The sequence below is a fragment of the Ahaetulla prasina genome, chromosome 10, assembly GCF_028640845.1.
Source record: "Ahaetulla prasina isolate Xishuangbanna chromosome 10, ASM2864084v1, whole genome shotgun sequence".
In the NCBI taxonomy this organism is placed as follows: domain Eukaryota; kingdom Metazoa; phylum Chordata; class Lepidosauria; order Squamata; family Colubridae; genus Ahaetulla; species Ahaetulla prasina.
The window spans coordinates 22,877,381-22,891,430 of NC_080548.1; positions in this window are offsets into that span (position 1 = coordinate 22,877,381).

The following is a 14,050-nucleotide window of genomic DNA, read 5'->3' on the forward strand; positions in this document are numbered from 1 at the left end:
TCAATCGCCAGGAGACAGTGAGTTCTAGTCCTGCTTTTGGCATGAAAGCAGGTTGGGTGACTGGAGCAAATCGCCAGGAGACAGTGAGTTCTAGTCCTGCTTTTGGCATGAAAACTGGCTACACGATTGGGCCAATCAACAGGAGACAGTGAGTTCTAGTCCTGCTTTAGGCATGAAAGCCTAGCTGGATGTCCTTGGGTCATCACTCTTTCTCAGCTCAGCCCACCTCTCAAGGTTGTTGTTTTTGGGGAAAAAGAAGAGGATGAAGGAGTACCATGTATATTCACCACCAGCTTGAGTTACTTACGAAGTAATAAAGGCAGAATAAAAAATAAATTAAATTTCTTCTTGCCAAGGTGCCTCTGGGAACCTGACGCCATGGGAATTAGTCCATGCCACAAATCCTCTAAATAGATTGCAGATTGCCGATGAAAGGGTGGGAGGACGAAATTTAAAGAGATTGCTGCCACTTGCTTTTCCTTTTGCGCGATGGAGATTAAACTGACCAGGAATATTGGCTGAAAGCTTCAACATCTTTACCTCTTAAATCACTCACATGTGTTAGTAAGCCTGCCTCTGACTGAGCAGTATTTACATACAAGCCATTGGCAGATGGCAGGTAAAGCAGGGCACACACCACTCCCCAGGTCCGATATTTATAAATGTGCATGTGTGTGTGTATGTTTGTAAATGCAGGATATTTTTTTTTAAACGTATGTAAGTAAGAATTCAAAGTGAGCATTGCAGCTGGCTGGGGAGTGGCAGTAGTGAGGAAGCTTCAAAACATGAAACAAAACAGACACCAGATCCAGCCCAAGAGGATTTGTAAAGAATATTCTGAAGATTTAGAGATTAAAGTGTGTGTGTGTGCACGCGTGTGTGCGCATCCTTGTGCAAGAGGGCACTGGCGTGTGCATTGAGCGGGTAGGGTTATACTCTGCCAGACCTGGAGGATGAATGACGGGCAAGGAATGAAATCCTGAATTCAAACCTTTATTGAAGACGGTCTTTCTCATCTGTCAACTTCCAGGTATCAAGCCTCCAGCTCCCAGAATTCTCAGCAATGTAGCCAGGCTGGTTGGTAAATTCCTCGAGTAGATACCAGTGCACCTGGAAGTTAACAAGGTTGGGAAAACGTAGGTTGATAGTTGATATGAGTAGTCCTCGATTTACACTGATTATGGCTTTATCAACTATTGGAAAGGCTCTGAAAAAAAGTGACACATGACTGTAATTCTTGTAATTTGACATAACCTAATAACAGAGTTGGAAGGGACCTTGGAGGTCTTCTAGTCCAACCCCCTGCCGAGGCAGGAAACCCTACACCATTTCAGACAAATAGCTATCCATTTGTCGCAGTCATGTAAATAAACCCTGCGGTGATGAGACCAAGATTCAGGTGCTTTGTAACCAGCATCCCAGGATCATGTGCAGAGCTGCTCAGAGGATTATTAAGTGCTAGAACAAGACTAATATGGGTCCCCGCCCACCAGTGAATGTGCACCCCCCCACATGCGCCCCACGCATGCGCAGCAGAGACCTGAAGACCATTTCCACACAAATTAAGTGTGTGACATCCACATGGTGAAAATGAAGCTGTTTCACATTGCTCAAGTATTACTGCTTGTGCACCAAGGAATAGTGCAACATCAATGATTCGTTTCATAATGTTGTACCACTTGACAGATTCTGCTTCAATTGATGCCTCCAATAGACTTTCATAACCTATCATAAACTGAAATGAAATATAAAATAGATTCATAAACGAAATGAAACAACATAATTCAATAAATTAAAATTCAATAAATTACAGAAATAATTGTTCAACGAGTTTCCAGTTAATAAAGGTTATGTCAAACAAGGCTGCAAGGCGGTTTTGCTATACACCCAAGTATAGAGTATGAAGTATATATCCAATATTGTTTTTCTTTTTAAAAATCTGGTTTTGTAAAAATTTTTAAAAATAATTTCCCCTTTGAGCTCCATGGGCCCCGGAACAATGTACCGGCTGAACCAGAGGTGGCTTTCAGCAGGTTCTGACCAGTTCCGGAGAACCGGTAGTGGAAATGTTGAGTAGTTCGGAGAACCGGTAGTAAAAATTCTGACTGGCCCCACCCCCATCTATTCTCTTCCTCCCAAGTCCCAGCTGATCGGGAGGAAGTGGGGATTTTGCAGTATCCTTTCCCTGGATTGGGGAGGGAATGGAGATTTTACAGAATCCTTCCCCTGCCACGCCCACCAAGCCACACCTAAGCCATGCCATGCCCACCAAGCCACACCCACAGAACCGGTAGTAAAAATTTTTGAAACCCACCACTGGACTGAACCCCCCCTCTCCTCAGGCCTGATCACATGATCATCATTTGCACCCTTCCAACCAACCAGCTTCCAAAGTCTGTGGCAGAAGCCGGATTCACTTAATGACCATAGCAAAAAGGTTATAAAATCAGGCACGAATCACCTAATGACCATCTCCCCTAGCGAAAGAAGTTCTGGTCCCAATTGTGATTGTAAGGGGAGGACTCCCCGTACAAAAAGTAAACTGTGCCAAGGAACATCTGAAGGTTAACTTCGGAGTATCTGTATTATGCCTGCATGGATGGCCCAGAAAGCAGCAAATCTTTTGCTTCTTAGAAATGCTGAAAAAGTGCTAGTAACGAGCGTTGAGCCATATGGAGGCATACCAGTGACATGGTTTTTCTAGTTTCTAATATTGCTCCAACAGACAAGTGAAAAAAAAAATTGTGGTATATGAAAACAAACAAAATATGTGATTTATAGCAATAGCATTTACACTTATGTATCACTTCATAGTGCTTTACAGCCCCTCTCTAAACTGTTTACAGAGTCATCTTATTGCCCCCAATAATCTGGGTCCTCATTTTACCAACCTCAGAAGGATGGGGAGGCTGAGTCAACCTTGAGCTGGTCAGGATCGAACTCCTGGCAGTGGGCAGAGTCAGCCTGCAATACTGCATTCTAACCACTGCGCTGCCACAGTTCCTGTGGACTTCTAGTAAAGAGGCAGGTAATATTTGAGGGGTAGGTAATATTTGGGGGCTGGTTTGAGCATTCTGATAGTAGAGGATGTGCTCACCAAATGGTGAACATCATGGAATACCTATTTTCAGAGGACAAAAAGATGGCGTTTTCCCCCATCACTTCTGCTATTCAGGATCCTGCATGCATTCATACATCCAATCTGGTAGGGCAAGAAAAAAAACCTGGGTGTTAAGGCATTGTCCAAAAACACACCAATCCATCATGCTGTTTATTTCTTTTTTTTTGCATTTTTTTATTTTATTTTTTACATATAAACAACAACATACAATGCCTTTTTTCTGAACATAATATCGGGCAGGTTACATGTTTATACCACATCTTACATGCTTTCATCAATATATTTTCTCTCATTTTTATTTTCCTTCTTTCATTTCTCTTTGTAAATCTAATCTTACCTGTCACCCCAAATTTTAGTCTTCTATTCAATTTTCCCTCTTCCCCCACCCTTTTCTACTCCCATTCATATTAAACCGTTTTATTCCCATTTAATATTATATCTTCTACTTATCAAACATCAACATCAATCATATATTTACAATTCAGTTTTGATTCATATACTATTAACCATAATAAAAAAAAGAAAAAAAACCCTCAGTTTTTCTTCTTAATATCATTTCTAGAATATCATTAATAAAATCCATAATAGCCTTCAAACATTTTTTCTCATTTTGAATTCCATTATCAATATTTAAATCATTTAATATATTTCCAACTCTTTTTTATGCTCTCAATTTCATTGGTCATCATGCTGTTTATTTCTGCCTAGTATATGAAGAAGTGACTTGAGGCATTTTTGTGCCCTAACTTCACGATGGACGACAGTTGAAAAATATAGACATCCAATTATGAAATACTATCTCAGTGCTTATTTTACCTACTGCCATTCAGTCACTCCTTTCCAGAAATACAGGTAATCCTCGACTTACAGCATTAAGCCTGGAATTATATTATATTTGTAGGTCATTGCAGTTGTAAGTCAAGGCATCACTTGATCGAACCCATTTTTTGGGGGCATTTTTTGCAGCACGGTCATTAAGTGGATCAATTTCCCCAATGGGTGTTTTTTGCCAGAAACTAGGAGTAAATGCTGGAAACAGGCCAAAAAAAAAAATATCCTGTTGCAATCATATGGCTCTGAGTTGCTGCCAATGGCCAAAAAGGTGATTCAGTTGCCAGTTGCCCAAAATGCAATCACATGATTGCGGATGGGTGTGTGCGCAGCCACCATAATTTTGAAAATAGGTTGTGAGTAACTTTTGGGGGGTCCATTATAACTTGAGGGAATAGAATACAGGGCCGGTTTAGCTCACGCTGGTAAAGCCTGTTATTAAGAACAGTAGCCTGCAATTACTGCAGGTTCGAGCCCGGCCCAAGGTTGACTCAGCCTTCCATCCTTTATAAGGTAGGTAAAATGAGGACCCAGATTGTTGGGGGGGCAATAAGTTGACTTTGTAAAAATATACAAATAGAATGAGACTATTGCCTTATACACTGTAAGCCACCCTGAGTCTTCGGAGAAGGGCGGGGTATAAATGTAAACAAAAAAAAAAAAAAGAATAGAATAGAATAGAATAGAATTCTATTCTATTCTATTCTATTCTATTCTATTCTATTCTATTCTATTCTAGTCTATTCTATGTGGTATGGAACCCATACCACATCTCTGACATTAATACAATTGAACGAGTCCAGAAATATTTTACAAGAAGAGTTCTCCGCTCCTCTGTAAACAACAAAATACTTTATACCTCCAGATTTGAAATCCTGAGATTAGAAAAATTAAAACTCTGCCGACTCCGACATGACCTGTGTTTAACACACAGAATCATCTATTGCAATGTCCTTCCTGTTAAAGACTACTTCAGCTTCAATCGCAATAATACAAGAGCAAACAATAGATTCAAACTTAATGTTAACCGCTTCAATCTTGATTGCAGAAAATATGACTTTTGTAACAGAGTTGTTAACGCTTGGAACACACTACCTGACTCTGTGGTCTCTTCTCAAACTCCCAAAAGCTTTAATCAAAAACTGTCTACCATTGACCTCACCCAGTGGTGGGATTCAGCCAGTTCGCACCACTTCGGGAGAACCGGTTGTTAACTTTCTGAGCAGTTTGGTGAACTGGTTGTTGGAAGAAATCATTAGGGCAGAGAACTGGTTGTTAAATTATCTGAATCCCACCACTGATCTCACCCCATTCCTAAGAGGGGCGTGCATAATCAAATAAAATCAAATAAATAAATAAATAAATAAATAAATAAGTGCACAAAAGTGCCTACCGTTCCTGTCCTATTGTTTTCTTTCATTATATGTGCTTGTATATAATGTTGTGACAAAAATAAATAAATAAAAAAAGAATAGAATAGAATAGAATAGAATTTTTTTATTGGCTAAATGTGATTGGACATACGAGGAATTTGTCTTTGGTGCATATGCTCTCAGTGTACATAAAAGAAACGATACGTTCATCAAGATTGGTCGTAAGTCAAGGATTACTTGTAATATAAATATAAACCAGAAGCACACTTTGCTTCTGCATCTACTTTGACAAAGAATAGAGTCTTCTATGCATTCAGTTCAAAACCCTGGCTATTTTAAGGACCTACACACCTAATTTTCCTGGTTTACAGTATGGAAACAGTGGAGAACCTGTCCAATATTTCACAGTTGAAAACAAAACAAAACAATTATATTTGCCTTTTCTCTATTGAGCTGATTTTCAAGCCGAGCGTCGGATTGACCTTTCATCTTCCCCTTCCATTGTATTGACTGCATGTTGCATTTATTTAAACCAGCGTTTCTCAAAAATGTGGCCATTCTAAGATGTATATGTGGACTTCAGCTCCCAGGGATCCCCGGCCAGCATGAGGGCTGGGGAATTCTGGGAGTTGAAGTCCTCACGTCTTTAAAAAAAATGGCCAAGTTTGAGAAACACAGATATATAAGGGCACCAGTACTCTGTAGGTCGTTCCTATGTTGCCTTTGGAGGCAATGTATGTTCATAAACGTATTGGTTTCCTTCGCGAGGGAAACCAGCCGCAGAAGTGATTTCATAAAACATATGAAGAACGGTTGCAGGAACTGGGTATGTCTAGTTCAATAAAAAGAAGGACTAGGGGAGACATGATAGCAGTGTTCCAATATCTCAGGGGTTGCCACAAAGAAGAGGGAGTCGGGCTGTTCTTCAAAGCACCTGAGGGTAGAACAAGAAGCAATGGGTGGAAACTAATCAAGGAAAGAAGCAACTCAGAACTAAGGAGAAATTTCCTGACAGTTAGAACAATTAATAAGTGGAACAACTTGCCTGCAGAAGTTGTGAATGCTCCAACACTGGAAATTTTAAAGAAAATGTTGGATAACCATCTGTCTGAGATGGTGTAGGGTTTCCTGCCTGGGCAGAGGGTTGGACTAGAAGGCCTCCAAGGTCCCTTCCAACTCTGTTGTTGTTGTTGGCCTCCAAGGTCCCTTCCAACTCATTGTTGTTGTTGTTGTTGTTGTTGTTGTTGTTGTTGTTGTTGTTGTTGTTGTTGTTGTTGTTGTTATTATTATTATTATTATTATTATTATTATTATTATTATTATTATTATTATTATTATTATTATTATTAAGTCCTCCCAGACTCTTTAACAAGTGATTCTATTCACACAATGCACTTTACCAGGTCAGTTACTAATCTGGCAGCTGCATTTATGCACTATGTCAAGTTTAGTCTCATAATAGATGTGGGGATATTTATAGTGACAGCCAGAGCCATGCATCAATGTTCAGCTACTGGAGAGGTAGCTGTGTGCATAGCTGTGTGCAACCAGGCAAGGTGTATTTGCAGGTGCCCATCCACCGAAGGGCATAAAGGAACGCCAGAAATGTAATCTCTATAAACTCCCCAAAGGCAGGACCGAATCCAAAGGAATGGCAATGCACCTGGGTACATATTGATATTTTAGGAAAGCATTGCCCACTTTGTTTTCCCAGGGCTCTGTGGCTTTCATTCGATTCCCTTCACTTTTGATCTCTGACTTGTGGCGAAGGTGCTGAGAAGCACAGCAGCTGTGCAAATTCTCTGCCCCGGTTCCCCTTTAGCAGGGACAAAACTCTTGGCTGCTTGTCCCTTCTAAAGAAAATTCTTGAGCCGTTACCCCCTCCTGCTTCCCCACCCCTCAATCAGGACCACAAGGGAAGATCTTGCACCTGGTCAGCGGAGACAGATGGGGGGCCTCCCTTCCCCAGGTGCTGGGATTCTCAAGCTGCCTCCAGAACTTTCTGCCTCTGCAGGACCAGCTCCCACCTCCCCACGCCTTTGATGTCCCCCATGCCAGCCACCCAGTCTGATGGCTTGTAGCGGCTGTTTGACGGCAGCTGGACTGCGGAGCATTCAGCCTGGGTTCTGGTGGGAGACCAGCCACATGTTGCCAAGGCTGGCTGGCGGCAGGATGCAGTTCCCAGCCTCCTCCAACGGGTTGCAAAGACATGCCTTCAAACAAAGTTGGAGGGGAGGGCGGAGTTTGGGCCTTTTCATGCATCCCTTTCTGGTTTTGTCTCCTTTCCCCTACCTCCCCTCCCCTCCCCATTCTGCATTCTCTCAATAGAAGCCCAGCAGGAGAGAGCAGGCTTGGGCCTAGCCCTTGCCTGGGAATTCCAACAGATTTTTTCAGATGGCTTTTTTAAAATGTATTGCTGGGCTCCCTTCTTACCAAATGGTGTGACAAGAGCAGAACAGGGGTGCAGTGGGTGGTTTTAGGGATGGGGTTCTCCCCCCCACCCGCCGGTCAAGATCAAGGTTGCTGGGGGATGGATGAGAAATCCAGTTCTAGTCCCACTAGGAACACCTGGACTTAAGTCAGATTGATGCTGCGGTCTTTGCACCTGACAGCCTGCCCTTCGAGGCTCCCAATTTGGTTTCTCCAAATAACCATATTATAGCGAGAAAGAGCGGAGGGAGGCAGGGTCTGGGAAAACAGAACAGGCTTTTTGCCTATTCCCCCGGGGACGGAGGAGAATGTGTGGTCTGCAGAGGAGCGGCTCAGAATATTATTATGAATACGATTAATTATTTATTTCCCAGGGACTCGTCCTTCCCGCAAAGCCCAGAGGGGTTTATAAGCGAACAAGAAAAACTTCCAGAAATCAAGAGATTTATGATCCGGAGAAGATTGTTCTCAACTATTCCTGTGTCAACAAGTTGCTGTGCTTTTTCCCAAAGGATGCGTCAAATCCTGTCCAGCCAGCCGAGTGTTTTTCTTATTTTTGTATAGCTGCTTGATGGTTTTTTAAAAGATGGGATAGTGAAAGGCTAGGCCGGACGCAGCATGTGGTCATGTCTTTCTCTCTCCTGCCAATTCCATCTGGCCAAGAAACATACCTGAGGGGATTCATCTTCTGGGATTAAGTTTAAATGCCATGAGACCTATGTCAGGAGTGGGCTGCTGGGGGTTCGCAAGGGTTCGGGAGAACCTCTAGCTAAGATTCTGTGTAGTTCGGAGAACCCCCAAATCCTGCTCCTGGATGGCCCCGCCCCACCTGCCCCTCCCAGGAGTCCCCATGTGGCCCGTTTTGGATGCAGGTAAGTGCAGGGTACACATGGAGGCTCGGGGAGGGTGAAAAACGGGCTTATTGGAAGTTCAGGAAGGCTGGAAACAGGTTCGTTTCCGACTTGCAGTAGGCCTCCGGAACCTGAGGAGGCTGTTTTCACCCTCCCGGAGGCTTGAGGAAAGCCTCCAGAGCCTGGGGAGGGCAAAAACACTCCCCCTCACCATGGTGCAGGAGGCTGACTAGGCCACACCCACCATGGCCACGCCCACCCAGCAACCAGGCAGAGAACACCTTGCTAAAATTTTTGAAGCCCAACCCTGCATACGATGAACAGTTGTAGGAACTGGGCATGGCTAGTCTAGTGAAGAGAAGGACCAGGGGAGACATGATAGCAGTCTTCCAATATTTGAGGGGCGGCCACAGAGAGGAGGGGGTCATGCTATTTTCCAAAGGACCTGAAGGCCAGACAAAGAATAATGGATGGAAACTGATCAAGGAGAGATTCGACCTGGAAATAAGGAGAAATTTTCTGACAGCGAGAGCAATAACCAGTGGAAGCTGGTTGGGGCTGCCCAGGATAGTAATAGACACCTTGCATGTGTGTTACACCAGGAATAAGTATCCTGATGTGCTGGACATTAGTCCATCCCATGTGCATAATTGCAAGGGATTGTAGTCCAGAACATCTGGAGATGATCAAGTTAACTAGCTTTCTATTTGAGTTGAATTATATTTTCAAAGCCATACGCTAAATAAAGAGGATGGGATTGAATTGGATTGGTTCCTGCAATAAATGTATTTTAAGGTACCTCAGTAATGGCAAACCTTTTGGGTTTCAACCCACCTGTTGGAAGAAATGTCCACCTGGGTTCAGTTCCAAGTGGGGAGAAAGACACTGGAAACACGGTGGCTGTTTGGAAAGATGGTTTATAATGGTGGACAGCATCACATGCCTTGATGATGTTGGGTGAAGGAGAAAAAAAGGCAGAGATGCTGAGAGTGCCTCAGTTTTATGCCCTCTTTGAATTTGAGCTTGTATTCTGATTGGTTGTCAGACTCCCATAGGGCCATGCAGGGGGCAACTCTGTAGGGCAGGGGTCTCCAACCTTGGTCCCTTTAAGACTTGTGGATTTCAACTCCCAGAGTCCCTCAGCCAGAAAAGCTGGCTGAGGAACTCTGGGAGTTGAAGTCCACAAGTCTTAAAGGGATCAAGGTTGGAGACCCCTGGTGTAGGCTGCCCTGAGTCCCAGGCTTGGTTGAGCCTTGCTGGGTGATGTAATCTTCCCAGGTGCCATGCGGTGAGATGGGAAGAGGGCTAATCCTATCATGTTCTGAGGGCCGTGTCTTAATCCCATCACCCTGGAGCTGAAGGAGTGTGTGTGTGTGTGTGTGTGTGGCCAGACAACTGCAGGAAGCTGCTTTGTCTTTCAAAACACATTTCTCCTTTTCTCATCCAGGGAAATATAATATTCTGCCTCTTTAATATTTCCTAGAATATTTCATTCTTCTAGGAGGGTGGCAGTGGTGGGTTGCTCCCGGTTCGGACCGGTTCTTGCGAACTGGTAGTAAAACTGGGGGCAGGATCTGCCCTCCTACCCGGATGCCATCACAGACAATCTGTGCATGCATAGAAGCATCTGTGCATGTGCAGAGGTTCGGCGCACTCACGAGCAAAGTGAGCGTGTGCGCGCGATCCCATTGCGAACCGGTAGTAAAGATAAGTAGAACCCATCCCTGGAGGATGGGTGGGTGAGTGCTAACTTCCTACACACCCAAGCAAAAAATAATTCTCTGTCTCCTCCCCCCACCCCCCCCAATCTGAACAGCTGCCCTTGGTGGCAGTGCCAAGGCTGCCTGAAGGAGAGGTGCAGGCCTTGCCTTCAGCCCCAGCGTTACCGCTGCCACTCAAGAAGGCTACCTTGTGCCAGTCCCCAAGGTGGATGAGCCTTGAGGAATGGCATGAGTCAGTGGTGGGTTTCGATTTTTTTTACTATGGGTTCTGTGGATGTAGCTTGGTGGGCGTGGTGTGGCTTGGTGGGCATGGCAGGGGAAGGATACCGTAAAATCTCCATTCCCTTCCCAATCCAGGGGAAGGTTACTGCAAAATCCCCATTTCCTCCTGATCAGCTGGGACTCCGGAGATAGAGAATAGATGGGGTCCAGGGCCAGTCAGAATTTTTACTACTGGTTCTCCGAACTACTCAAAATTTCCGCTACTGTTTCTCCAGAACTGGTCAGAACCTGCTGAAACCCACCTCTGGTATGAGTGTTATTGGCCTCCACTGGAACTCCTCTATGCTACTTACCTTAAGGTGGTAGTTTATTTTTCTGTGGACAGGACCTTGCATCCCACCCAAGATGCTCCAGGTTGCTACGAGGCCTTCACTCTTGAAGCAGCTTCAGGTAATGGTTTTCCATGGCCTGAAAAACCACACATCATAGACTTGGTTTTTCGACATTGCTTGTGGTGGTCTTTAAGCAAACACCACAGCAGTTAAGCAATTCAATATTCCCCAGTAGTCGGTTTTGGGGTTTTTTTTTTGGCTGGAAACCAGAAGTAAACACTGGAAACTGACAATTTTTTGCCTGATTGCAGTGCTGTAAAAAACTGTAAAGCTGAGATGATTGCCAAGCATCCAAAATGTTAACCAAGGGGGTGGGCTTTGCGGCCGTCGTAATTTCAAAAACAGTTGTTAAGTAGCTTTTGTAGGTTTGCCCACAAAATTTATGAGCTGCGGTGGTGCAGTGGTTAGAATGTAATACTGCAGGCTACTTCTGCTGCCTGCCGGCTGCCTGCAATTTGGCAGATCAAATCTCACCAGGCTCAAAGTTGACTCAGCCTTCCATCCCTCCGAGGTGGGTAAAATGAGGACCCAGATTGTTGGGGCCACAGGATGACTCTATAAACCAGGGGTCTCCAACCTTGGCAACTTTAAGCCTGGGGGACTTCAACTCCCAGAATGCCCCAGCCAGCTGAGACCCCTGCTATAAACCGCTTAGAGAGGGCTGTAAAGCACTGTGAAGCGGTATATATAGGTCTTAGTGCTATTGCTATTGCTGTAACTTCAGATGGTCATTGAGGAACCAGTTGTAAACTGAGGACTACCTGTACGTAATTAATCTGACTAGCACATTTAAAAATTTGGGAGATTCGCCCCCAACACATCGAACCATGACTTAACCAAACGGGATGATTTTTCTTATCCACTAAGCTTCAAAGCAAACCAAAGCACCTTAACCAAGATTAAAATAAATGAAGCTAAGCATGGTGAGGCTACTGTGTGTGTGTGTGTGTGTGTGTGGCCACAATCTCTCTTCTTTGTATCGTCACAATAACTTGCTGGGCTAAGTTAAGATAGACTGCTAGCGGTTGGCCTAACATAGACCAGAGAGCTTCTGGGCTGTGTGGAGATGTAAACCTTGCTATGTTCAGTCTGATGCTCAACGGCCACAGCACAAAAATAATGCCGCAGTCTGGGCTGAGCCTTCATAAAAATTATTCTGAGGTTTTAAGCCATGCTGAGCCTTGGCACATGTACAAATGATCTTCCTAAATTGGATTTGAAGCCTCTCTAGCCATCATTACACTCACAATCACTCTGTTTCTTTTTTTAAAAAAAACAACAACTGGTGCATTTTTTGTAAAATTTTTGGAATGCACGCACAATTCTTTCAATGCTCCTGAAGGACTGTGATGGAACCATGCCTTAGCAGTCAAAAACAGAGAGATGGGGAGGAGGATGCCATCTTTCAGGCCAATAGCCAAAAGACTACATTTATTACTCAATAGAAAATAGAATAGAATAGAATAGAATTTTTTATTGGCCAAGTGTGATTGGACACGCAAGGAATTTGTCTTGGTGCATATGCTCTCAGGGTACATAAAAAAAAAGATACGTTCATCAAGGTACAACATTTACAACACAAATGATGGTCAATATATCAATATAAATCATAAGGATTGCCAGCAACAAAGTTACAGTCATACAGTCATAAGTGGAAAGAGATTGGTGATGGGAACTATGAAATGATTAATAGTAGTGCAGATTTAGTAAATAGTTTGACAGTGTTGAGGGAATTATTTGTTTAGCAGAGTGATGGCCTTCGGGAAAAAACTATTCTTGTGTCTAGTTGTTCTGGTGTGCAGTGCTCTATAGCGTCGTTTTGAGGGTAGGAGTTGAAACAGTTTATGTCCAGGATGCAAGGGGTAAATATTTTCACAGCCCTCTTTTTGACTCGTGCAGTATACAGGTCCTCAATGGAAGGCAGGTTGGTAGCAATTATTTTTTCTGCAGTTCTAATTATCCTCTGAAGTCTGTGTCTGTCTTGTTGGGTTGCAGAACCGAACCAGACAGTTATAGAGGTGCAAATGACAGACTCAATAATTCCTCTGTTGAACTGAATCAGCAGCTCCTTGGGCAGTCTGAGCTTACTGAGTTGTATCCGGTCCATTTAGGGGTCAGACTTAACTTGCTGGGCATCCTATAGGTCCATGATGGTGAACCTATGGCACGTGTGACAGAGGTGGCATACAGAGCCCTCTCTGCTGGCATGCGTGCATGTCTGCACGTGTGCGTGTTTCAGTTTGGGCATGCGCGCACACACAGTTTGGGCACCCGGTGTCTAAAAGGTTCGCCATCACTGCTATAGGTAGTCTCACAACAGTTACCATAATTTAGTGACTTTTTCAAAGTTACAACAGCATTGAAAAAAGTGACTCGTGACCCTTTTTCACACTTACGACCGTTGCAGCATCCCCACGATCAGAACGCTTGGCAACGGACTCACGTTTACGACGGTTGCAGTGTCCCAGGGTCATGTGGTCCCCTTTGGCGACCTTCTGAAAGCAAAGTCAACCGGGAGGCCAGAGTCACTCAACAACGGTGTTACTAACTTAATGACGGCGTCAAAGGAAGGCTGTAAAATGGCTGCAAAATTCAACAGTTGCGCCCCATCCTTGACCGGGACGCCTTACGCACGGTCACTCACGCCCTCGTCACTTCCCGCCTGGACTATTGCAATGCTCTCTACCTGGGGCTCCCCTTGAAGAGCACCCGGAGGCTTCAGTTAGTCCAGAATGCGGCCGCGCGGGTGATAGAGGGAGCACCGCGTTGCTCCCATATAACACCTATCCTGCGCGGCCTGCACTGGCTACCGGTAGTCTTCCGGGTGCAATTCAAGGTTTTGGTTACCATCTTTAAAGCGCTCCATGGCTTAGGACCGGGATACCTTCGAGACCGCCTTCTGCCACCGATTGCCTCCCAACAACCGGTGCGCTCCCACAGAGTGGCCCTCCTCAGGGTGCCGTCGACCAAACAATGTAGGTTGGCGGCCCCCAGGGGGAGGGCCTTCTCTGTGGCGGCACCAGCCCTGTGGAATGAGCTTCCTCCAGGATTACGACAACTCCCTGACCTCCGGACCTTCAGACGTGAACTGAAGACTCTATTATTTCAG